This window comes from Triticum urartu, chromosome 6A (genome assembly GCF_056163025.1).
Source record: "Triticum urartu cultivar PI428250 chromosome 6A, HENAU_Tu73, whole genome shotgun sequence".
Classification (NCBI taxonomy): domain Eukaryota; kingdom Viridiplantae; phylum Streptophyta; class Magnoliopsida; order Poales; family Poaceae; genus Triticum; species Triticum urartu.
Window position 1 is genome coordinate 146,881,774 of NC_141878.1, and position 24,733 is coordinate 146,906,506.

The following is a 24,733-nucleotide window of genomic DNA, read 5'->3' on the forward strand; positions in this document are numbered from 1 at the left end:
AATGAAATATTCAAGGACAACCAAGAGCCTGAGCTTGGGGATGCCCCGGAAGGCATCCCCTCTTTCGTCTTCGTCTATCGGTAACTTTACTTGAGGCTATATTTTTATTCACCACATGATATGTGTTTTGCTTGGAGCGTCTTGTATGATATGAGTGTTTGCTTTTTACTTTGCCAAAATCATACTTGCTATACACACCTTTTTAGAGGGACACGCATGAATTGTGATTTATTAGCATACTCTATGTGCTTCACTTATATCTTTTGAGCTAGGCAATTTTGCTCTAGTGCTTCACTTATATATTTTTAGAGCACGATGGTGGCTTTATTTTATAGAAATTATTGAACTCTCATTCTTCACTTATATTATTTTCAGAGTCTCTAAACATCATGGTAATTTTCTTTGGTTATAAATTTATTCCTAATATGATAGACATCCAAGAGGGGTGTAATAAAAACTTTCATATAAAGTGCATTGAATACTCTTAGAAGTTTGATTCCTTATGATTGTTTTGAGATATAAAGATGGTGATATTAGAGTCATGCTAGTGAGTAATTGTGGATTGTAGAAATACTCATGTTAAAGTTTGTGGTCCCCGTAGCATGCATGTATGGTGAACCGTTATGTGATGAAGTCAGAGCATGATTTATTTATTGATTGTCTTCCTTATGAGTGGCGGTCGGGGACGAGCGATGGTATTTTCCTACCAATCTATCCCCCTGGGAGCATGCGTGTAGTAATTTGTTCCAATAACTAATAGATTTTTGTAGTAAGTATGTGAGTTCTTTATGACTAATGTTGAGTCCATGGATTATACACACTCTCACCCTTCCACCATCGCTAGCCTCTCTAGTACCGCGCAACTTTCGCCGATACCATACACCCACCATATACCTTCCTCAAAACAACCACCATACCTACCTATTATGGCATTTCCATAGCCATTTCGAGATATATTTCCATGCAACTTTCCACCGTCCCGTTTATTATGACACGCTTCATCATTGTCATATTGCTTTGCATGATCATGTAGTTGACATCGTATTGTGTCAAAGCCACCGTTCATAATTCTTTCATACATGTCACTCTTGATTCATTGCACATCCTGATACACGGCCAGAGGTATTCATATAGAATCATATTTTGTTCTAAGTATCGCGTTGTAATTCTTGAGTTGTAAGTAAATAAAAGTGTGATGATCTTCATTATTAGAGCATTTTCCCATGTGAGGAAAGGATGATGGAGACTATGATTCCCCCACAAGTCGGGATGAGACTCCGGACGAAATAATAAAAAAAGGCCAAAAAAAGAGAGAGAAGGCCCAAAATAAAAGAGAGAGAGAGAGAGAAGAGAGAAGGGGCAATGTTATTATTCTTTTACCACACTTGTGCTTCAAAGTAGCACCATGATCTTCATGATAGAGAGTCTCCTATGTTGTCACTTTCATATACTAGTGGGAATTTTTCATTATAGAACTTGGCTTGTATATTCCAATGATGGGCTTCCTCAAATTGCCCTAGGTCTTCGTGAGCAAGCGAGTTGGATGGATACCCACTTAGTTTCTTTTTGAGATTTCATAAACTTATAGCTCTAGTGCATCCGTTGCATGGAAATCTCTACTCACTCACATTGATATCTATTGATGGGCATCTCCATAGCCCGTTGATACGCCTAGTTGATGTGAGACTATCTCCTTCTTTTTATATTCTCCACAACCACCATATTCTATTCCACCCATAGTGCTGTGTCCATGGCTCACGCACATGTATTACGTGAAAGTTGAAAAAGTTTGAGAACATCAAAAGTATGAAACAATTGCTTGGCTTGTCATCAGGGTTGTGCATGATTTGAATATTTTGTGTGATGAAGATAGAGCATAGCCAGACTATATGACTTTGTAGGGATAAGCTTTCTTTGGCCATGTTATTTTGAGAAGACTTTTTTGCCTTGTTAGTATGCTTGAAATATTATTGTTTTTATATCAATATTAAACTTTTGTTTTGAATCTTATGGATCTGAACATTCATGCCACAATAAAGTAAAATTACATGGATAAATATGTTAGGTAGCATTCCACATCAAAAATTCTGTTTTTATCATTTACCTACTCGAGGACGAGCAGGAATTAAGCTTGGGGATGCTTGATACGTCTCCTTCATATCTATAATTTTTGATTGTTCCATGCTATTATATTATCTGTTTTGTATGTTTTATATGCATTAATATGCTATTTCATATTATTTTTGGGACTAACCTATTAACCTAGAGCCTAGTGTCAGTTTCTGTTTTTTCCTTGTTTTTTAGATTCTCAGAGAAGGAATACCAAACAGAGTCCAAACTAAATAAAACCTTCGTGATGATTTATCTTGAACCAAAAGACACCCAGGAGACATGGAGATCAAGTCCGAAGAGCCACGAGGCAACCACAAGGGGGGAGGGCACGCCTCCTACCTTCTGCCCCCCCCCCTGGTGACTCCCCTGACCTAATTCTTTGTCCTATATATTCACATATAGTCCCGAACCTCCAAAAGCATCCACGAAAACACTTTTACATCGCCGCAACCTTCTGTTCCCATGAGATCCCATCTAGGGGCCTTTTCCAGCATCCTGTCGGAGGGGGATTCGATCGTGGAGGGCTTCTACATCAACTCTATTGCCCTTCCGATGAAGCGTGAGTAGTTTACCTCAGACCTATGGGTCCATAGCTAGTAGCTAGATGGCTTCTTCTCTCTCTTTGATTCTCAATACCATGTTCTCCTCGATGTTCTTGGAGATCTATCCGATGTAATCTTCTTTTGCAGTGTGTTTGTCGAGATCCGATGAATTGTGGATTTATGATCATCTTATCAATGAATATTATTTGAATCTTCTCTGAATTATTTTATGCATGATTTGATATCTTTGTAATGCTCTTCGAACTATCGGTTTAGTTTGGCCAACTAGATTGGTTTTTCTTGCAATGGGAGAAGTGCTTAGATTTGGGTTTAATCTTTAGTGTCCTTTCCCAGTGACAGTAGGGGTAGCAAGGCACATATTGTATTGTTGCCATTGAGGATAAAAAGATGGGAACTACTAGGCATCAGACTACTAATTTTCACAACGTATCAGACTAGTCCGTGGCCATTAGATAGGAAGCATTCACATCGTCCGATCCACCAGCAAACTCCTCCGTGTGAGTCATTTTACATGAAGATTCGGTAGTAATTGCAATTAATTTCTTTCCTAACAATATCTCCCTGAAATCAAGGCATCGTTGCTTCCTAAAATGAGTATCGTTGCTTCCTCATTTTGTTTGTTGAAGATATTTTGTATGTTTCCGATCTTGAAGACCCTTGCTTCCTAAACATTGCTTCCAAACATGATCATTGCTTCCTAAAAATTGCTTCCAAATAGGATCTAAAAATTTATTTGGTTTGTACAAAGTTTTCAATCGGAAGGAATATTTTTGTTGGTTTCCTATGTTGTTTTCAATCGTGACAAGTCCTTGCTTCCAAAGCTTCAGTTTGGTTTGCTTCCGAAGCTTTTATCTTCTATTATCTTGGAAAGTTTTTTCGTATTTGTTTCAATCAAATTGCTTCCACACAGGTACATTTTGCATGGAAAATGGAGATTGCTTCGGTCTTGTTACAATTGTTTGAGACTATTTTAGTCTTGTAGTTAGAACTTGTGTCCAGTGTGTTGTTTGCGCAGAAAAAATATATTTCATGTGACCAGATAATTGTTTTGAATGTATCTAAAGTTGTGACTTCCAACAAAACAAAAAAATATTTCCATCAAACAATGCATAAAAAAGTAGAACTTGCTTCCGAAGAAAATACAATTTGCTTCAAATGATTTTCAAATTTGCTTCCATAGAAGTTGCTTTGAACCCCACCAACAGTTTCGTGCATCATTCCACATCCATATGGTCCAAGGGTTTTTGATGCTCTTCCTGACTGGTGTTCCACCTGGACAATGATGGCACAAGGAAGAGTGGAACCATCGAATCACACAACAACGACGATACTAATGACGTACATGACAAGCTAGCAAAACCATGGAAGCACACCTGCCGGGACAACACCAACTGAAACATGGATGAATTACTGAATCACTTTCATTATCACGGGTGCATGGACATCTATAATTTTTGGATATTAGCAAAGATAATAATATGGGAATTGTCAGAACAATTGATAACATAACTACATGAGACCGAAGAACCAGGAAGTATTGGAAGCATTTTATCGAAACCAAAGGAGCATATGAATTATAAGTTGGAGGCACCATCAGTATGGAGCATGAAAATGTGTTATCTTTGTATAACTCATCTAGGAAGCATAGAAAAATAAATAAGGAAATTAATTTAGAGTGCTGCAAAAATGGGAAGAATGTTTGTTACGTACATATAATTCAACAAAAAATTGGTTGAACAATGAAAGCAAACTTTTTAAGCCGAAGAAGCATATGTAGTATTATTTTTGGAAGGTCTTTAGTAGGAAGCATGAAAAGAGTGATATCTTAACATAATTCATCTTAATAGGAAGCATATTTATGTCTTGTTCATGCCAAATTCGTAGATATTCGCTGATGTTGGTGATCCCACTACACAAAGGCATCACAAATCGGACCCAATAAAAAGGAAAACCCAGGATATGCAAACACAGATATATGATACTCAAAACGTAAATTATGTTAGAAATCAACAAGCAAAATTGGATGAACGTGATAGAGCACTCAATACCCGAGTTTCCGACGCAGCAGAGTACAGGCTGCAGGTCCCGAAACTGGTGGCGATGGCCGGAATGATGAGGGGTTTGCTCGCTTGCTCGTGAGTCGTCTTGAACAAAGGCGAGCACACCACCGGACGATACACCACACCGGAGTGGTATATCTCACAGATATGTCGAAGGGCTTGTTCACGGAAGAGAGAGTCGGGGCAGCGAGGGGCTTGTTGGGCGATGTAGCTGGGTCCAGGGCATGTTACATAGGAATAGGGGGAGGGCATGTCACCGCGCGGCTGCCGAGCAGTACAACATACTGGCTAGGTGAAGCAGAGGCCGCCGTAGAGAGGCGGGGCAGGATGCTAGCTGGTGGAGAGAGAGACGGGACGGCGAGAGGACGACGTGCATGACTCTGACCAGAATGGGGCAGGATAGATGGGGGCTGGGGTAAATGCTGTTGGGCGTAATTAACTGGGATTAGGAAAGATTATCAGGGATCTCGGCATGAAAGTCGGGCTATTTAAGCGGGATTTTGATTACTTCTCTGGGCCGTGAGATGAAAGATGAATCGACGGCCATCGACCAGTCTAAGGAATGCTATGCATCAGATGTATGTAGGAGAGCTTTTGTAGGATCGAAAGTATGTCTAGAGGGGGGGTGATTAGACTACTTGACCAAATAAAAACTTAACCTTTTCCCAATTTTAGTTCTTGGCAGATTTTAGCTATTGTAGGACAAGTCAAGCAATCATCACACAATTCAAGCAAGCATGCAAAGAGTATATTGGCAGCGGAAAGTAAAGCATGCAACTTGCAAGAATGTAAAGGGAAGGGTTTGGAGAATTCAAACGCAATTGGAGACACGGATGTTTTTCCCATGGTTCGGATAGGTGGTGCTATCCTACATCCACGTTGATGGAGACTTCAACCCACGAAGGGTAACGGTTGCGCGAGTCCACGGAGGGCTCCACCCACAAAGGGTAACGGTTGCGCGAGTCCACGGAGGGCTCCACCCACAAAGGGTCCACGAAGAAGCAACCACCCACAAAGGGTCCATGAAGAAGCAACCTTGTCTATCTCACCATGGCCATCGCCCACAAAGGACTTGCCTCACTAGCGGTAGATCTTCACGAAGTAGGCGATCTCCTTGCCCTTACAAACTCCTTGGTTCAACTCCACAATCTTGTCGGAGGCTCCCAAGTGACACCTAGCCAATCTAGGAGACACCACTCTCCAAGAAGTAACAAATGGTGTGTAGGTAATGAACTCCTTGCTCTTGTGCTTCAAATGATAGTCTCCCCAACACTCAACTCTCTCTCATAGGATTTGGATTTTGTGGAAAGAAGATTTGAGTGGAAAGCAACTTGTGGAAGGCTAGAGATCAAGATTCATATGGTAGGAATGGAATATCTTGGTCTCAACACATGAGTAGGTCGTTCTCTCTCAGAACATATGAGTTGGAATTGTGTATGTGTTCTGATGGCTCTCTCCACGAATGAAGAGGAGGTGGAGGGGTATATATAGCCTCCACACAAAATCCAACCGTTACACACAGTTTTCTAATCTCGGTGGGACCGAATCAACAAACTCGGTCGGACCGAAAAGGTAAACCTAGTGACCGTTAGAGATTTTTGGTGGGACTGACATGCAACTCGGTAGGACCGATATGGTTAGGGTTTGGGCATAACGTAATCTCGGTGAGACCGATTACACAAACTCGGTGAGACCAAATTTGGTAATTAGCTAACCAGAGAGTTGGTCAGGCAAACTCGGTGGGACCGATTTGCTCTTTAGGTGAGACCGAAAAGTTACAAAAAGGAAACACTGAATCTACATTGCAATCTCGGTGGGACCGATCCGCTCTTTCGGTGAGACCAAAAAGTTACGAAAGGGAAACAGAGAGTTTGCAATCCCATCTCGGTGAGACCGAGATCCCTATCGGTAGAACCGAATTGCTAGGGTTTGGCAGTGGCTTATGACAAGTGAAACTCGGTGGCGCCGGATAGAAAGAATCGGTAGGACCGAGTTTGGCTTAGGGTTTAGGTCATATGTGGATATGGGAAAGTAGTTGAGGGTTTTGGAGCATATCACTAAGCACATGAAGCAAAAGGCTCATTAAGCAACACCTCATCCCTCCTTGATAGTATTGGCTTTTCCTAAAGACTCAATGTGATCTTGGATCACTAAAATATAAAATGTAGAGTCTTGAGCTTTTCAGCTTGAGCCAATCCTTTGTTCTTAGCATTTTGAGGGTTCCACTTTAACATCCATGCCATGCCAATCATTGAGCTTTCCTGAAATAATCATCTTGGAATAGCATTAGCTCAATGAGCTATATGTTGTTATGAATTACCAAAACCACCTAGGGATAGTTGCACTTTCAATCTCCCCCTTTTTGGTAATTGATGACAACATATAGATCAAAGCTTCGACAAATGATAATAAGCATGAAATATATCGTCGCTTTGAGAAGTATGTGACAAGTAAGAGCTCCCCCTAAATTTGTGCATATTTAAAATTTGCTTTGGACTGTAAATGCACAAGGAGTTAGAGTCATGGGTTACTATTCCATGTCACATACATCTTGGTGGAGCGCTTAAAATGATAAGAATGAAATACATGCACTCATCACCAAGAATAGTGAATGATCACATAAGATAGATAAGATAATAGCATTAAGCAAACATTAAGTGTAGCTTATGATCAAACACATGATCATCAATGTCTCACGAGCAATGGCATAGTATCTCAAGCACTCAAAAGCAAATAAAGTTCGAAAACCACCAAATAAAGCAAGAGAGAATAAAAGCAACACTCTCTCTCTCTCGAAGCCTATGATCTATACATTTTTCTCCCCCTTTGGCAACAAGTTACCAAAAAGTTCCTAGAAAATGCATAGTGCTAGATCGACGCTCAGGCTTGATCTTCTGGTGGTGGTGGACTCCGGAGCACTCCAAGGACGAAGCCTTCTATAGACGTGGTCGGAGTCGAGGCTGTAGTAGATGCTGGAGATGGTGGAACTGAAGCTGTAGCTGGTGCAGAAGTGGTGGCTCTCGTGTCAGCAACTGGCACTGCAGATGACCTCGGACCTCGTGGCACTTTGGCAAAGGCATCAGTTGTAGTCCTGCCTCTCCTCTCCTGCATGTCATCCTGGAGCTTCTCCACGGCAGTCTGAATCTCTGTCACCTTGACATCCAAGTCATAGAACTTTTGTTCCATGATTCTCTCTAGGCTTGCCTGGTTTTGAGTTAGGTTGGCTAGTCCTTTCTCAATCCGCAGGGTGGATGCAATCAGGTAACCAAGCTGCTCTTGTTTGGTTTTCAGGAAATATTCAGATGCCTCCTCTTGAGTTGGCATCTTGGCAGCTTTCTCCTTCCTTGCCTTCTCCTTCTTGGCTTGTGCTTGGGCAGATGATGGCTCATTCTCAGTCATAACAACTTGATTATCCTCAAAATCTGGACGGATGGGCAAGTGTTCCTTGTCCAACAAGTATATGTTCGTGCCCATCTTGGAGTTAATGAGCTCCTGAATTTGTGGGGCATACCCACAGCTCCTCTTCTGGTCTGCTGCAGTCCTCTTGATTGTCTCTACCATAAGGCTCATCACCTTGAACTTCTGTGGCACATCAAAGATATGTAGCAAGTTGATTGCATGGCCTCTGATCATCTTGTGATCTCTAGACTTGGGCAATAAGGTGTGCCTCAGTATCCAATTTATAGTTGGCAGCCCTGACAGAAGATAATGCACTGAGCCAAATTTGAAAGTGTCAAATGCTTCATTTGGAACTCCTTGTACATGTTGGACATAGAGTTATGATCCATCTTCTTCTTGGAATAGATATCCAAGTCATCCTCATGCTCCTCTAGGGCATTTATGAGCTGTGCCCACTCAGCAACAGTAGATTGGTACCTCATACCTTCAGACATCCATGTAATCCTTCCATCTGGGTAGAAGTGTGCTGTGGAGTAGAATTGCATGATAAGCTCCTCGTTCCACTTTGTGAGCTTCTGCCCAACAAAGTCTGCAACTCCACAAGCACTAAAGCTGTCATACACTCCAGGGTAGTGTTCCTCATTTTCCTTCATGTACTCCCAATCAACCCATCTCATGTCAAAAACTATGGGCTTCTTATCAAGCAGCACTGTCTCATAGAAATCTTGCTGTTCCTTGGTGTGAAATCTGTAATCCATAGTAGTCCTTCTCCTTGAAGAATACGGATCTGCTTCTCTCCACTTCCTCAGCCCTGAGTCTCTCCTGAGCTTCATGTCCTCAGCCACAGGATGAGCATCATTGTGGTCTGGGATCTTGGGCTTGAATTTTCTGAGAACTTGCTCTTCATCATCTTCTTCAGCAACTTCAGGCACTGGGGCCTTGTTCTTCTCAGCAGCTGGGATGCTTCTTGTATTCCTCTTTGGCTTTGGCTTTGGAGTTGGCTTGGCCTTGGAAGCAGCTGCCCCTGATCTTATGGCATCACCCACCAGCTTGGGTGCCTTAGGTGCTGGTGCAGCTACCTCTTCTTCTTCTTCTTCTTCTTCTTCTTCTTCTTCATCTTCCATGATGGAAGCCTTTCCAAGCACTCTGGCTACGGTCTTCTTGACCCTTTCCTTCCTTTTCTTGCCTTCAGCAGCAACTGGCTCTATGGGAGTGGACTTCTCAGGAATCTTGGTTGAAGCTCTGGCCTTTGGCATAGGCTACCTACCTGCTGGCCTTTTGATTTTCATCCCTGGCTTTGTGCCTTGTGCTGAGCCATGTTCCTTCTCAAGCACTACTCTCTTTGATGTGGCTTCCTCCTCTGCCACATAATCTTCATCCTCAGAATCTGAAGTTCTCTTCTTCCTCTGTCTGGTGGCAGCTTTTGGCAGATTGCTAGGAGTACTTCTGCTGCCATCATCTGAAGAGCTGGAGGGACTAGTGCCCTCACTCATGTGCACTTGCTGTTCTGACACATTCTGGCTATCACTCTGGTCTGACATGATGAACAAGCTGACTGCTGACCCTGTGAACAGTTTATAGATGAGGTAGAGTGGATGAGCATCACAAAATGCAGAGATTTTTGCAAAAGAATGACTCAAAATCTTAGTTTTAGTTTCCCACTGAAATCATCTCGGATCTACCGATTTTTAAACTCGATGATACCAAAGCAGTTTTGAAACCTAAACTAGTGAAATCGGTCAGACCGAGTCACAGTTCGGTGGCACCGAGACTGCTAGGGTTTCACAAAGTTCCAAAATTGGTCACACCGATAAGTAATTCTCGGTCAGACTGAGTCTCACTTGTGCAATGGCATAAGCCAAATCGGTGGGACCGAGTTTTTCAACTCGGTGGGTCCGAGATGGTTTCGGCGGAAACCTAACCCTAAAATTTTCGAATCAAAACTAATCTACGAACGCATTGACTGGATAGGAGTGTTTCAATCGTGGCAAGAATCATTAAGAACACAATGTGCTAGGAATCAGACGGGGAATAGCACTGTGATCGAGTCCATACCCTAGTTCGGCGGAGACTCGCTATGGCGGCAACGGTGGGGGTAGAATTCCCGTTGACGGCGACGGAGACCAGTGACTGGAGGCGGCTGGCGGCGAGGAGACGATCCGGAGACCAAGTTGGCAGAGCAGGCTATCGCGCGGGCGAAGGGGTTCGGAGAAATTTCCAAATTTTTGCCCGTGACTATATATAGCCCGACCCTGTCGGTGTGACCGAGTGGAACAACTCGGTGGCACCGAGATTCATAACTGCAAGCAGTTACTGAAACTCGGTGTGACCGAAAGGTTCAAATCGGTTGCACCGAGATCGAAAACCTAGATCAACTTAATGATCTCGGTAGGACCGAAAGTGGGATATCGGTTAGACCGAGAATCATAAAGAGGTTTTGGAAGTTTAAGTCTATGACGAATCGGGGACTCCGAGCGCTCCTCACATAGAGTGGTTCGAATCTGACTTGATCAAATTTTGTGATGTAGCATGAATAGAGTTTGAGACGAGAAAAGCATAGATAGCTAGAGGAGGTTCTTAGGCATTCTTGTCCATCCACTTGGCAAAAGGAAATAAAACCAAACAATCAAAACAACAAGTGGATGTCCTCGAATGAGTAAAATATGCAACCAGCATGCTCACACAATAAGATGGCAAATGAAGTATGTGACAAGGCATGCACAACCAATTCTAGCATCTATCAAGCAATTTGCGATGACAAGGTCATCTATATATGAGTATATTGGCTTAGGAGTCAAGTGAGAACACTTGATCATAGGTCATACTCATCGTTTAAGCTCAAGTGGGGTTACCACTTTTACATAAGGCATTGTTGTGTTCACATCTTTAGAGTTGCTTTAGCTCAAGTCTTAGAGTAAAGCTCCCCCTAGATGTGATACCCCCCCTAAGAGGGATGAACTAACCTCGGGTTTTGTCGATGATGACTTCATGTAGATGTTGAAGATGTGGATGCTCAATGTTGATGTGGATCACTTGGAGCTATCCATTTGAGTGAATTGCACTTTCAATACCTACATGGGTTAGTCCCATAAGGAACAAACAAGGATATCCATAGACATAGAGTGATGCACACACAAGATGATGTCCATGAAAACTTTTAGGTTACCTTGTCCCTTGTCTTACCAACAAGAGGGTTTGTGACTCCTTGAACTAGTGCAAGATGTGGAAGTTGATTGCACTTGTTCTTGCCAAAATGATAAGAGTGAAGTATGTTGGCGGAGTCACCCTCAAGAACTCTCTAGTTCTTCTTCTTTTGGATCCACACCATCTTGATGGGAATCCTTGGAGTTGTAGTCGTACTTGATGAAGTGGAACTTGAAGTAGTCTTGGGAATCCACTTGACTAAGGTCTTAGGAGCTTCTTCAAATGCATCAATTTCCTCTTGAAGCTTGTCCTTGCCTTTTTGCTTGTAGTCTGGTGGTGGAAGATCATCTTGAGCTTGTGTCCCCTTGAAAGAAGTATCATACTTCTCTTGTTGTGGAACAAACTTTGTCTTGGGGTATTGATCTTCTTCCCACTCAACTCCATTGGCATTGAACTTTCGTTCAAAACCAACACCTTGATTCTTCCGGTGCATTCCTTGCTTGCGCACAATTTCCTTGAATTGCTTACTCCCGGCAAGGCTTTTGTGCACTCCTTTCTCTATAATTCCCTTCAATAAGTTATTTTCTTTCTCAAGTGTAACTTGGCTAAGAGAATCATTAGTGGAATCAAGAGAACTACTAGAAGCAACAATATTGGATTTAGCATGATCTTTGTTACTGCTAGAGGAAGAATCTTTCTTGTTCTTGTTACTAGACTTGACTTGAGGCATGTAAGTGGATAAGAGTAAACGCTTGGCAATGTAAGAAGAACTTTTCTTGCAAAGATCATCATTGATTGCTTTTAAGAACTCATGCTCTTGCTCAAGATTGAGCTTTTCAAAGCGTAATTTCTCATGAGCTCTTAAAAGTTCTCGATGATCTTCGAAGATAGTTTCATGAGCTAACTTAAGAGTGTTTAGTTCTTTAGTTAGAGCCTCAATCTTCTCCTTATCATTGTCATTCATTTTATCTTGATTAGCATGATTAATTGACGTTTCATCATAGTATTCATCACTAGAGTTGTCAACAAGCAAATCATCACCTAACAAGTCATCTCCATCACTATTGAAATCAACATACTCGGGGTGTGTTACCTTAGGGCCTTTGGCCATGAAGCATCTTCCAATTCCTTCATTTGGTGAGTCAAATATGTCGTAGGAGTTGGTTGACACAAATGCTAGACCGGCAACACCTTCATCTTGAGTATCTTCGGAGTCGGAGTGATAACTTCTCTCGGAGTGGCTATCGGAGTCGGAGCCGGATACCCATTCACCAACATGAGCTTGATGTCTTCGTTTTGTGTAGCTCCTTGATGATTTTTCCTTCCTTTCGGAATCCTTGCTTCTCCGTGAGTATCTTCGTTCATAACGATCATCTCTACTCCTTCTCTCTCTTGGTGGTGATTCTTTGCTTCTTCTTTTTGGAGAATCTTCTCTTCTCTTGTAGGGAGCCGTACACTCATTGGAATAGTGTCCGGGTCTTCCACAACTGTAGCAGTTTCGCTCTCGACTAGAAGATCTTTTGTCATTGTAGGACCTTGACTTGAAGCTTCTATCTTTGCTTCTACTCTTGTAGAACTTGTTGAAGTTCTTCACCATTAAGCTCAATTCTTCATTGAAGTTTTGTTTCTCACTTGATGATGTAGGGGCTTCACATGAGGCTTTGTAGGCACCACTTGATTTGTTGTGAAGTTCCTCTTTATCCTTAAGTGACATCTCATGAGCAACAATTCTTCCAATCACCTCCGTTGGCTTGAGATCTTTATAATTTGGCATCATTTGGATCAATGTGCACATGGTATCATATTTTCCATCCAAGGCTCTTAGAATCTTCTTGATGATGAATCTATCGGTCATCTCTTCACTTCCTAAGCCGGCAATCTCATTTGTGATGAGAGCAAGCCTAGAGTACATTTCAGCGACACCTTCACCATCCTTCATTTTGAACTTGTCAAGTTGACTTTGAAGCACATCCAACTTGGATTCCTTGACGGAGTCGGTACCTTCGTGCATATCAATCAAAGTGTCCCAAATTTCCTTTGCATTCTCAAGACGGCTGATTTTGTTGAATTCTTCGGGGCACAATCTGTTGAAGAGAATATCACAAGCTTGAGCATTGTATTGCAACATCTTCAACTCATCCGCGGTAGCTTCACGGTTTGGTTCTTTCCCATCAAAGAAGTCACCTTGCAAACCAACACACACAATAGCCCAAACGGCGGGGTTATGTCCAAGAATATGCATTTTCATTTTATGCTTCCAACTAGCAAAATTAGTACCATCAAAGTAAGGACCTCTACGGTGATAATTTCCCTCGCTAGACGCCATACTCTCCTAGGTTGTGAAACCAAGGCTATGACCACCAAAAGCTATGGAGATCAAAGCAAATGGAGACCAAAGCTCTGATACCACTTGTAGGATCGAAAGTATGTCTAGAGCGGGGGTGATTAGACTACTTGACCAAATAAAAACTTAACCTTTTCCCAATTTTAGTTCTTGGCAGATTTTAGCTATTGTAGGACAAGTCAAGCAATCATCACACAATTCAAGAAAGCATGCAAAGAGTATATTGGCAGCGGAAAGTAAAGCATGCAACTTGCAAGAATGTAAAGGGAAGGGTTTGGAGAATTCAAACGCAATTGGAGACACGGATGTTTTTCCCGTGGTTCGGATAGGTGGTGCTATCCTACATCCACGTTGATGGAGACTTCAACCCACGAAGGGTAATGGTTGCGCGAGTCCACGGAGGGCTCCACCCACAAAGGGTAACGGTTGCGCGAGTCCACGGAGGGCTCCACCCACAAAGGGTCCACGAAGAAGCAACCACCCACAAAGGGTCCATGAAGAAGCAACCTTGTCTATCCCACCATGGCCATCGCCCACAAAGGACTTGCCTCACTAGCGGTAGATCTTCACGAAGTAGGCGATCTCCTTGCCCTTACAAACTCCTTGGTTCAACTCCACAATCTTGTCGGAGGCTCCCAAGTGACACCTAGCCAATCTAGGAGACACCACTCTCCAAGAAGTAACAAATGGTGTGTAGGTAATGAACTCCTTGCTCTTGTGCTTCAAATGATAGTCTCCCCAACACTCAACTCTCTCTCTCATAGGATTTGGATTTTGTGGAAAGAAGATTTGAGTGGAAAGCAACTTGTGGAAGGCTAGAGATCAAGATTCATATGGTAGGAATGGAATATCTTGGTCTCAACACATGAGTAGGTGGTTCTCTCTCAGAACATATGAGTTGGAATTGTGTATGTGTTCTGATGGCTCTCTCCACGAATGAAGAGGAGGTGGAGGGGTATATATAGCCTCCACACAAAATCCAACCGTTACACACAGTTTTCCAATCTTGGTGGGACCGAATCAACAAACTCGGTCGGACCGAAAAGGTAAACCTAGTGACCGTTAGAGATTTTCGGTGGGACTGACATGCAACTCGGTAGGACTGATATGGTTAGGGTTTGGGCATAACGTAATCTCGGTGAGACTGATTACACAAACTCGGTGAGACCGAATTTGGCAATTAGCTAACCAGAGAGTTGGTCAGGCAAACTCGGTGGGACCGATTTGCTTTTTTGGTGAGACCGAAAAGTTACAAAAAGGAAACACTGAATCTACATTGCAATCTCGGTGGGACCGATCCGCTCTTTCAGTGAGACCGAAAAGTTATGAAAGGGAAACAGAGAGTTTGCAATCCCATCTCGGTGAGACCGAGATCCCTATCGGTAGAACCGAATTGCTAGGGTTTGGCAGTGGCTTATGGCAAGTGAAACTCGGTGGCGCCGGATAGAAAGAATCGGTAGGACCGAGTTTGGCTTAGGGTTTAGGTCATATGTGGATATGGGAAAGTAGTTGAGGGTTTTGGAGCATATCACTAAGCATATGAAGCAAAAGGCTCATTAAGCAACACCTCATCCCTCCTTGATAGTATTGGCTTTTCCTAAAGACTCAATGTGATCTTGGATCACTAAAATATAAAATGTAGAGTCTTGAGCTTTTCAGCTTGAGCCAATCCTTTGTTCTTAGCATTTTGAGGGTTCCACTTTCACATCCATGCCATGCCAATCATTGAGCTTTCCTGAAATAATCATCTTGGAATAGCATTAGCTCAATGAGCTATATGTTGTTATGAATTACCAAAACCACCTAGGGATAGTTGCACTTTCAGCTTTTCCCCAAAAAGATGGGGTTTACATCATATTGCTTGAGTTTATTCCTCTACATCATATCATGATACTTAATGTGTTACTCTCTTCGTCATGAACTGAATACTCTAGATGCAGGCAGGAGTCGGTCGATGTGTGAAGTAATAGCAATAGATGCAGAATCGTTTCGGTCTACTTGACACAGACGTGATGCCTATATTTCATAATCATTGCCTTGGATATCGTCATAACTTTGCACTTTTCTATCAATTGCTCGACAGTAATTTGTTCACCCACCGTATTATTTGTTATCTTGAGAGAAGCCACTAGTAAAACCTATGGCCCCGGGTCTATTTTCCATCATATAAGTTTCTGATCTACTATTTTCCATCATATAAGTTTCAGATCTACTATTTGCCATCATATAAGTTTTCGATCTACTATTTTGCAATCTTTTACTTTCAGATCTATAAACCAAAAAACCCAAAAATATTTACTTTATCGTTTGTTCAGTTTCATCTATCTCTATCAGATCTCACTTTTGCAAGTGACCACGAAGGGATTAACAACCCCTTTATCGTGTTGGGTGCAAGTTGTTTGATTGTTTGCACAGGTATTGGTGATTTGTGTGTTATCTCCTACTGGATTGACACCTTGGTTCTCTAAGTGAGGGAAATACTTATCTCTACTTAGCTGCATCACCCTTTCCTCTTCAAGGGAAAAACCAACGCAATCTCAAGAAGTAGCAGGGATATTTTTTTGGTTGATATGGTGAATGCATCAAATGCCGTGAAGTGCATTATCTATAATCAGCCTACATAGGGAAATACCACCAGTAGAGTCTGCAGAAGGTGTCTGATACATCTCCAATGTATCTACTTTACCTAACGCTTTTCCTCGTGTTTTGGACTCTAATTTGCATGATTTGAATGAAACTAACCCTGGACTGACGCTGTTTTCAGCAGAACTACCATCGTGTTGTTTTTGTGCAGAAATAAAAGTTCTCGGAATGGAACGAAACTTTGCGAGGAATTTTTATGCAATAAATAAGAATTTCTGGAGCCAAGATCCACCGGAGAGGGGCACCTGGGTGGGCACAACCCACCAGGGCTCGCCCCCCTCTCCTGGCGCGCCCAGGTGGCTTGTCCCCACCTGGTGGCCCTGCAGACCCTGAAACCGACGCTATAAAATCCTATTTTTCTAGAAAAAAATCACGGAGAAAGAATTATCGCGATCCATGAGACAGAGCCGCCATCACCTCCTGTTCTTCATCGGGAGGCCAGATCTGGAGTCCGTTTGGGGCTCCGGAGAGGGGGATCTTCGTTCTTCATCATCACCAACTCTTCTCCATCGCCAATTCCATGATGCTCCCATCGGGAGTGAGTAATTCCTTCGTAGGCTCGCTGGTCGGTGAGGAGTTGAATGAGATTCATCATGTAATCGAGTTAGTTTTGTTAGGGCTTGATCCCTAGTATCCACTATGTTCTAAGATTGATGTTGCTATGACTTTGCCATGCTTAATGCTTGTCACTTTGGGCCTGGGTGCCATGATTTCAGATCTGAACCGTTTATGTTATCACCATTATATCCATGTTCTAGATCCGATCTTGCAAGTTATAGTCACCTACTACGTGTTATGATCCAGAAACCGCAGAGTGACAATAGTCGGGACCACTCCCGGTGATGACCGTAGTTTGAGGAGTTCATGTATTCACCGTGTGTTAATGCTTTATTCCGGTTCTCTATTAAAAGGAGGCCTTAATATCTCTTAGTTTCCAATAGGACCCCGCTACCACGGGAGGGTAGGACAAAAGATGTCATGCAAGTTCTTTCCATAAGCACGTATGACTATTTACAGAATACATGCCTACATTATATTGATGAACTGGAGCTAGTGCCGTATCGGCCTAGGTTATAACTGTCTCATGATGAATATCATCCAACAAGTGACCGATCCAATGCCTACGAATTTATCCTATATTATTCTTGCTAAGTTACTACTACTATCATTATTGTTGCACTTGTTACAAAACTACTGCTATCACTGTTACCGTTACTGTTGTTGCTCCTACTATTATCCAAACTATCATATTACTTTGCTACTGATCACATTGCTATAGATAATTAATCTCTAGGTGTGGTTGAATTGACAACTCAGCTGCTAATACCTTCAAGTATTATTTGGCTCCCCTTGTGTCGAATCTATAAATTTTGGTTGAATACTCCACCCTCGAAAACTATTGCGATCCCCTATACTTGTGGGTTATCAAGACCTTTTTTTGGCGCCTTTTCCGGGGAGCATAGCTATATTTTTTGAGTCACTTGGGATTATTATCAATTTATCACTATGAAGAATCTGAAGGATGCTAAGACTAAGATTTTTCCCTCAAAGACGAGGGGAGGTAAGGAATTGCCATCCAGTTCTGCTTTAGATTCACCTTCTGTTATAAGTAAACTTGCACCACCACCACATGCTATTAATCCTGATATGTCGCAAGTTATTGATGATGCTACTTCTGCTATGGATAATGATTATGATGATGCTAGTACCTTGCTTGATAATGATGATGTGCCACTTGGTGAATTTCTTGATAAACAAATTGCTAGAGTAATACGACATGATGTTGTTGAATCTGATGATGAGCTTGAAACTGAAACTCCTGAAACACCTGCTAGAACTAGCCTTCCTAGATATGAATTGCCTAAGGTACCGGAAGGTTATGTTATGAATGAGGAGACAACTAGAGATATTCTTGCTTGTAAGAATAGAGATGATCTAGAGAAATTATTATGCAATTATAAAGAAAAATCTCTGAATGCTAGAATGAAATGTGATCCTAAGTTTGCTACTTCACCTATCTTTATTGATGATAAGGATTATGAATTCTCTGTCGACCCAGAGTTGATTACTTTGGTTGAATCTGATCCTTTCCATGGTTATGAAACTGAAACTGTTGTGACACATCTTACTAAGTTGAATGACATAGCCACCCTTTTACTCATGATGAGAAAACTCGCTATTACTTTATTCTCAAATTATTTCCTTTCTCATTAAAGAGTGATGCTAAATCTTCATACAATACTCTTGCTCCTGGTTGTGTGCGTAGTCCCCAGGATATGATTTATTACTTCTCTGAAAAATATTTTCCTGCTCATAAGAAACAAGCTGCCTTACAGGAAATATTTAACTTTGTGCAAACTAAAGAAGAGAGTCTCCCACAAGCTTGGGGGAGGCTTTGCCAATTACTTAATGCTTTGCCTAATCATCCTCTTAAGAACAATAAAATACTTGATATCTTCTATAATGGACTAACCGATGCTTGTAGGGACTTCCTAGATAGATGTGCTGGTTGTGTTTTCAGGGAACGGACTGTTGGACAAGCTGAAGAATTATTGAATAACATATTGAAAAATTATGATGATTGGACCTTCCTGAACCACCGACTAAACCCACTCCGAAGAAGAGGGGTATATTATATCTCAGTCCTGAAGATATGCAAGAGGAAAAGAAATCTATGAAGGAAAAAGGTATTAAAGTTGAGGATGTTAAAAATTTACCTCCTATTGAAGAAATACATGGGCTTAATACACCACCACTGCCTAAGGTGGTAAATGTAATTTCTATTATGAAATTCAATGATAGTGACAATCCTCACAATATGCATCCTAGCCAATGCCTTTATGAGTTTGAAAACTACATTAGAAAACAAGATATCAATGCAAATGTTATGAAATAATTGAAATACAATTCTAATATGATTGCTTGCTTGAGTGACTTGTTATTTAGAATATCAAATGATGTTAGAGGTGTTGGAAAGCATGCTTCTATGGTTCAAACTCAGTTAGAACAAGTTGCTAAATCTCAAAGAGAGTTGCTTGATGAAATGAATAATAATATACATGACTTTGTTGTTAGAGTTGCAACTAGAGGAGGTAAAATTACTCAGGAACCACTTTATCCCGAGGGACACCCAAAAAGAATTGAACAAGATTCACAAAGAGTTAACACTGATGCACGTAGTCCTTCTAGAAAGAAAAAGAAAAAGAAAAATGATAGGACTTCACATGCTCCTAGTGAACCTAAAATAGAGAAACCTCCTGACAATGATAATGAAACTTCTGTCTCTGATGCTGAAACTCATTCTGGTAATGGACATTCACCTAGTGATAATGAAAAAGATAATGCTGATGTTCATGAAAATACTCAAACAAATAATAAAGAACCAGACAATGATGTTGAGATAGAACCACCTATTGATCTTGATAACCCACAACCTAAGAATAAAAGGTATGATAAAAGAGACTTTGTTGCTAGAAAACACGGTAAAGAAAGAGAACCGTGGGTTAAAAAACCTATGCCTTTTCCACCTAAGTCAACTAAAAAGAATGATGATGAAGAATTTGAACGCTTTGCTGAAATGCTGAGGCCAGTCTTTTTGCGTACTCGCTTAACTGATATCTTGAAAATGCCTCCTTATGCAAAGTATATGGAAGACATCATCACTAATAAAAGAAAAATACCGGAATCTGAAATCTCCACTATGCTTGCTAATTACACTTTTAAAGATCGAGTACCTAAAAAACTTGGAGATCCGGGAATACCAACTATACATTGCTCCATCAAAAAGAATTATGTGAAAGCTGCTTTGTGTGATTTAGGAGATGGTGTTAGTGTTATGCCTTTCTCTTTATATAAAATATTTGATTTGAATAAACTCACACCTACTGGAATATCTTTGCAGATGGCTGACAAATCAACTGCCATACCTATCAGTATCTGTGAGGATGTGCCCGTTGTTGTTGTTAATGTTACTATTTTGACTGACTTTGTTATACTTGAGATGCCCGAGGACGATAACATGTCGATTATCCTTGGTAGACCCTTCTTGAATATTGCAGGGGCTGTTATAGATTGCAATAAAAGCAAGGTTCCTTTTCATATCAATGGTAATGAGCATATGGTGCACTTTCCGAAGAAACAATTCCAAGTGAATGGTATTAACGTTATTGAAAAATCTCCAACAATCACTATTGGAAGTTTTCAAATACCTCTACCTACTGTCAAAAAGAAATATGAAATGCTTATTGTTGGGGACATTCATACCCCCATTGAGGTAACATAGTGATTTATGAAAATTCTTTGGTTTCATGCTAATCGAAAGTGGTTGTTAATAAGACCTGATCAACCTTATTAATGTATCATTTTTGAGAGGTATGAAGTTGATGAATTTAGTAAGCACTACCTTCTGTCCCTACTTTTTGTTTTCTATTTTTATTAGTTAAATAAAATAAAATGCCATGTTTTGTGTGTTTTCTGATTTTCTCATGCAATAAAAAAGACCCAAAAATAAAAGTTCTTAGAATGCCGTGAAAATTCAATATGATTTTTTTTCTGAATATTTCTGCATTTTTGGTGCAAATAGTATCAGAGGGGGTACACCAGGTGGGCACAACCCACTTGGGCGCGCCAGGACCCCCAGGTGCGCCCTGGTGGGTTGTGGTCCCCACATGGCCCCCCTCACTTATCTCTTCATACCACATTATCACTTACCTCCAGGAAAAAAATCTCCATTGCTCTCTCTCCCGTATTCTTGCTCTCAAACCTGTGGATTTCGATCTCTTTGCTCGAAGCTCCGTTTCCGAAATTGTTTCGAGGGAATGTTGCTTGGTATGTGACTCCACCATTTGTCCAATTAGTTTTTGCTTTAGTGGTTTATATTTTGAATAATTAGCTACTCTTGGTGCTGTTGTAGATGAGCTTGCATGTTGAATTCTTAGAGTTCTAAGTAGTTTGAATGCTTGCTATGGCCTCTATGTATCCCTATGAGTAGTTGGTATCATTTTTGTGATGTTTTGTTGAGAAAAATTGGTGGACTAAAAATTTCAGAATGTTTGTTCATAGGAAAAATATGAATATGTTTAGGAAGTTTGCTTCTATGAAGAACTCCAAGGGTGTTATTGGGGAGTCATCTGATAGTGATCTCCATCCTTGGAGGTTGGCGGAGGTACGACCGTGCGAATGGCCGCATACCCAGTTCATGGAAGAGGCTGGAATCCTTCAGGAGTTCACACAATATGCTGCTCATGCCGGCCTCACCGAATTCATCGCTGATGAGTGTGAACAACATCAAATCCTCACAAACATCTTCGTTCAAAGTTTTGCTTTATTTCCTAGGAATAATCCTCCTGAAGTGAGTTTTGATTTATATGCTGAAAACCATCAGATACCACTTACTGAATTTTGTAACATATGCATGATCCCTTCTGATGGGAGCTTAGCCGAGCCTAGGCCAGCTGAGCTTGAGGCATTTTATCACACCTTGACAGTGGGAGATGAGAGAGGGGTGTCGGCTATCACTGCCGCTGGCTTACATTTTCCTGATGTTCATTACTTTACTCTTTTCATTGCAAAATGCTTGCTTGCTAGAGAGAAGGTGGGTGCACTCAGTTCAGCAGACCTTGCTGTTTTACATCATGCACTGGAGGGCGACAACACTTATAGCTTGGGAGCTATTGTGGCTTGTCACCTCCACATTAATAAATCCAAGGGTAAAATACATGGTGGGATTTTTGCTACTCGTTTGGCAGCTCACTTTAATGTTGAGATATGCCATCATGATTACCCTCTGACCAAAGTTTACCTAGACCGCACAACCATGGATCACCACCATTTCACTAATAAAGATTCTCCCAACATTCCTATTCCTTATAACCTGGTTTTTAGCATTGAAACTCGTGATATTATCCCGTTGCTGTTGGGGAACGTAGTAATTTAATTTTTTTCCTACACACACGCAAGATCATGGTGATGCATAGCAACGAGAGGGGAGAGAATCGTCTACGTACCCTTGTAGACCGTAAGCGGAAGCGTTATGACAACGCGGTTGATGTAGTCATACGTATTCACGATCGACCGATCTAGTACCGAAGATACGGCACCTCCGTGATCTGCACACGTTCGGCTCGGTGACGTCCCGTGAACTCACGATCCAATAGAGCTTCGAGGGAGAGCTTCGTAAGCACGACGGCGTGATGACAGTGATGATGTTGCTACCGGAACAGGGCTTTGCCTAAGCATCTCTATGATATTACCGAGGTGGATTATGGTGGAGGGGGCACCGCACACGGCTAAAGATCAATGATCAACTTGTGTGTCCACGGGGTGCCCCCTCCCCCATATATAAAGGAGTGGAGGAGGGGGAGGGAGCCGGCCTCTCTAGGCGCGCCCCAAGGGAGTCCTACTCCCACCGGGAGTAGGATTCCGCCTTCCCTTTGTTGGTTCTAGGAGAGAAGGAAGGAGGAGGAAGAAGCAAGGAAAGGGGGTTGCCCTCCTCCCAATTCGGATTGGGCTTGGGGGGGGGGCTCCTTTGCTTCTTTTACCTCTCTTCCACTAAGGCCCAATAAGACCCATATACCTCCAGGGGGGTTCCGGTAACCTCCCGGTGCTCCGGTATACTCCCGATTTCACCCGGAACCATTCCGATGCCCAAACATAGGCTTCCAATATATCGATCTTTATGTCTCAACCATTTCGAGACTCCTCGTCATGTCTGTAATCAAATCTGGGACTCCGAACTACCTTTAGTACATCAAAACACATAAACTCGTAATACCGATCGTCACCAAACGTTAAGCGTGCGGACCCTACGGGTTCGAGAACTATGTAGACATGACCAAGACATGTCTCCGGTCAATAACCAATAGTGGAACCTGGATGCTCATATCGGTTCCTACATATTCTATGAAGATCTTTATCGGTCAAACCGCATAACGATATACGTTGTTCCCTTTGTCATCGGTATGTTACTTGTCCGAGATTCGATCGTCGGTATCTCAATACCTAGTTCAATCTCGTTACCGGCAAGTCTCTTTACTCGTTTCGTAATGTTACATCCCATAACTAACTCATCAGCTACATTGCTTGCAAGGCTTATAGTGATGTACATTACTGAGAGAGCCCAGAGATACCTCTCCGACAATCAGAGTGACAAATCCCAATCTTGATCCATGCCAACTCAATAAACACCATCGGAGACACCTGTAGAGCACCTTTATAATCACCCAATTATGTTGTGATGTTTGGTAGCACACAAAGTGTTCCTCTGGTATTCAGGAGTTGCATGATCTCATAGTCATAGGAACATGCATAGTTATGGAGAAAGCAATAGCAACAAACTAAATGATCATCCTACTAAGCTAACAGATGGGTCAAGTCAATGACATCATTCTCTAATGATTTGATCTTGTTAATCAAATGACAACTCATGTCTATGGTTAGGAAACATAACCATCATTGATTCAACGAGCTAGTCAAGTAGAGGCAAACTAGTGACACTCTGTTTGTCTATGTATTCACACATGTACTAAGTTTCCGGTTAATAAAATTCTATCATGAATAATAAACATTTATCATGATATAAGGAAATATAAATAAAAACTTTATTATTGCCTCTAGGGCATATTCCCTTCAGTTGCCTGCTCCTGCTTTGTTTGATTATGTTGCCAGGGGTGGATATAGGATTATGCTTGCGGACATCATCACCTACCGGAACGCTCAGGCAACTGCAGAGGCAGAGGAGGAGCCTCAGCAGTGGGATGAGTGGATGCCTGCTCCTCAGTACCCCAACTACTATCCAGGCTTCTGAGCGACTACCAAGTTAGGCCAAAAGCCTAAGCTTTGGGGAGTACGTGTTCTCACCAACATTACATTCATGTGCACTTATTCCATTTGTCGGTGTTCACACTTTTTCATTGTAGCATCCATGTTTAGATTTATTTTTCTTGCTTTCTTGTTGTGTGTTTGAAAAACTGAAAAACCAAAAAAATTAGTTGTAGTTAGTTTACTTTCTATGCATGCTTAGTAGTAATTGTAACATCCCAAATTTTCAATTTGGAATGTTATACATAGATCATTCTTGCATATCATATTTTATTGCATTTCATCTCGCGATCCTCGAAATCCTAAGAAACTCAAGGAACCTCGGGGAGAGTTGGGGATTTCCCCGGTTTTCAAATTTGATTTTTATCAAATATTGACACGAGGATTTTTGGTTTTAATTATTTGTCTCTCCGAAAATATTTCATATTAAAGTATATGAGAGGAGATGATATGACTTTTCCAAAATAATTGAAATATTGGAGGAAAAAATATTAAAATCAAATATTTGTTTCTATTTGGATTTTATTGCAATTTTGTTTGCATTAGAAAAATTGAAAGTTTTCAAAATTGCATTTTAGGGCCAAGAAAATGTTCATCTCGTTCTAAATATTTTATTTAGACGGTGAAAATTTGTTTTGGCATTTTTAGAT